The sequence below is a fragment of the Nothobranchius furzeri genome, chromosome 11, assembly GCF_043380555.1.
Source record: "Nothobranchius furzeri strain GRZ-AD chromosome 11, NfurGRZ-RIMD1, whole genome shotgun sequence".
NCBI classification, from domain to species: Eukaryota; Metazoa; Chordata; class Actinopteri; order Cyprinodontiformes; family Nothobranchiidae; genus Nothobranchius; species Nothobranchius furzeri.
Genome location: NC_091751.1, coordinates 52,671,530 through 52,675,012, shown reverse-complemented (window position 1 = coordinate 52,675,012; position 3,483 = coordinate 52,671,530).

Genomic DNA, 3,483 nt, shown 5'->3' with positions numbered 1-3,483 from the left:
CTTCAGTCAGCTGTCATGTGACGCTACAGCTGCTAAACTGGTTATTAGAAGGGGCGTGTCAGCAGCTGCGTGTGTGTGTGGAGAAGGGAAGCTCCCACATTAGCTGCTGCACCCCAAACTGCAAATAAACAACACACAGTAATTTATTTCTATTCATTTGTGTTTAAATATTAAAATAGACATATTAATGAATTTCCAGAATGGAGAAAAACATTAATATAAATAAAAGTTTTATTTATTTTTTTTATCCTATGTGCTTTTGACCCACATTAATGCATTTAGCATCCTCATTCCTTCAGCTCAAGCTGCCTCAAACATTTTCCAGGGCTTTATGTTATGACAGATTAAACATCAACAACTAAATAATGTTGAGCTAAGATATGAGGGTTGCTGAATTTCAATAAGAACTTATTCCAAGTTGAAAAGAGTCAGATAAACACAAAAAAGGTATGAGAGGCATAAATTATTACATGGTGGAGTTGAGGAGAATAAAAAAACATTTAGAAAAAGTAAATATCCTTTTCTTTATGCTGTTAAAGACCGCTGACACTTTAGAATGTGTTTTTCTTAGAGAATTGCATTAAAAATTTGCTAAATAAATTTTTATATGCATGTTTATTATTTATTATTGCAGATAAACAGAGACTTCTGTCATGACTTTAGCTGGATATAGACATATTCATACAAAGTGCAGAGCTTTACATTTGCAGGTATCAGACAGATATTGTGAAAATAGTGCATATTCATCCAACTGAAGGCGAAATCAAACCACAAAAACATTTCTTGTGCATTAAGGATTGAGGATCTTGAGTTGATGAAAATGAACGTGTGAACATCTCCAACAGTTTGTTTTTGTTGTTTTCTCAACAAAACAGGTGTGCCTTCTGATCAGCACTATTTGAGATAATGAGATAATTATCCTAACTTCCACAGCATCTATTTTTGTGTTAATACAGATAAATTATAATTTAATTTAATCCATTTTATCACCATAATTGATTGCGAATACCCCAGCCCTTGAATCATAAGTAGTTTTGTGGAAACCGCTGTCTATCTGAAGAAACCTCTTTGAGGAGCCCTGACTAGCTAAAAAGCCTGGATCTGTAGCATCAATGTCCAATCCAGAATCACTTCCTGCTACAGCAACAGGAACTCCTCCAGCACCTGTTCTAGCCTGTGCATCATCTGTGCCTCATTGACTTCTTCCCGCTTTTTATTTTTTTAAATAAAAACCTCTTTTTTTAGCCTCAAACGGTAGCTATGTCAACATTGATGAGCCATGCAATCAGTGAGCGCTCTCTTTGCAGCTTGAATTACAGACTGAGAAATCAAGCATGATCAGAACGGTGGATAAATAGATAGATAGATAGATAATCTTTATTGACAGACTCTTAGGTCCAGATAAAATACATATAAAACAACAGATCAATGAAACAAAATAGATAAATAGAAATAAAAAGATAACAGCATAAAATTGAATAAAAATCTAAATGTAATTAAAAGCTTTACTATAAACTGTTCCACACAAGGTTAACCACACAAACACTTCAACCAGTGTTTCCTTATACTGGAGAAATAGCGACAACTGCTCACAGTAGGATCAGTGATTGCTAAAATTATACTGTTGACAGAGCTATCCAGTCGGCCTGTAAAAGTGAATATGAGTTTTCTTAAAAGAGCTTTAAAAGTACAAACACCTGCTGTTACAAACATCTGACTGGCACTGCCCCCTCTGGGTATTTTAAGTATGATCCTTAAGGCATCGTTGTATGCAACTTGCAGCTTGTTCATGCTGCTTTGATTGTAGGATGACCACAGTTGGGCTGTGTAGAGCGGAGTACAATATGCTTTAAATAAAGCCACCTTAACTGGAGGTGAACAAAAACCAAACTTACGTGCTATAGTATTAGCTTGTGCATACAGCTTACAGCACTGTCTGTGGATGTCAGCGTCATCACGCATTTGATCAGTTATAAAGTGGCCAAGGTATTTCACCTTCTCACACACATTAAGATCACTATTAGACAGTTTGAACACAGGAAAGTTTAGCTTTTTATCCTGCTTGGTTCTACATATCAAGATAGCACTTTTAACAGCATTATACTGAATATCATACTGCACACCATATTCAGAGCAGATATTTAGGAGCTGCTGTAAACCAGCACTACTTGGACTAAAGACCACCAGATCATCAGCATACATCAGATGGTTGATCAAAGTTGTACCCATCAAACATCCTGTGTTACAGGCTCTCAGCTGCACTGACAGATCGTCAACGTACAGATTAAATAAGATAGGAGACAGAATTCCACCCTGCCTAACACCATTACTAACGCCAAATGGTGCAGAGATGCTGGCACCCCATTTAACCTGCATCATCTGATGAGCATACCAGTAAGACAGGATTCTCACAATAAACCCAGGGACCCCCCGTAGCTTTAACTTAATAAAAAGTTTTCTGTGGTTTACACGATCAAAAGCCTTAGAAGCATCAATAAAACACATAAGGACAGAAGAATTTCTATTTCTGTACCAGTTGACCATTTCTTTAAGTGCGTATATACACATAGACCCAGAAATATTTTTATTCCATTCTTTTTTCCATCTATGTGTGTTGAGAGAGTTTTAGGAACTGCAGATCCATGGAATTATCATTGCTGAAATGAGGATTAATCATCACCTCAACATGATAAACCGAGATGGCGCCGGTGTGTGTGGCTGCTCGTCTCCTGCTCTCCAAGCTTCTGCTTGTGTTTTTGTGCCTGGATATCCCACAATCAGAGTCTTTGCTGGCCTGTAACTGTCAAACGCTAATTGCTTTACAACATCATTCTACAAGCCAGAACTCTGTTACATACAGCGGATGGAAATACCTGCCACTCTTGCCATCGGATATCCCGACTCACCTGTTGAGGGCGTGGGCTCCCCTCCCCCGTCGGAAACGTCGCCGTGGCAGACGGGGTGGTCGAATTAGGACGTTGAAGGTCTGTTTGGTACAGTCTGACCTCATCTCCTTCACAAGATCTGGACCATCTCTGCAGTTTTTTGTCCCTTGGCGCTCCCTGGGTCCACCTGCGTCATCCTTCACGCCGGTCGTCGGCTTTGGAGGAGAATCCCTGCCCCATCGCACTAACTTACACTGGCTACGTCAGCGTGGGGTTAACCCTGGGAATTTAAAAACTCTTCATCGCGTTCCAACTGGCCCAGTCGTTCCACAGGATGCTATTCCAGCCGGGATTGGCCTGGTGAACGCTAGATATTTGGCAAAAAAGGCCTTCATCCTAAGAGATTTCTTTTCCTCCCAGGACTTGGACATGCTTTGCATCGTGGAGACCTGGGCAGCGCTTTTGTCGAGCTTCTACCGGCAGACTGTGCGTACATCAGCTCGCCTAGGTTGTCTGGCCGCGGAGGAGGCACGGCAGTGGTGTTTAAGAACAATCTTAGATGTAGGCCAAAGAACTGTTCGACTTTGGGTCGCAGCTT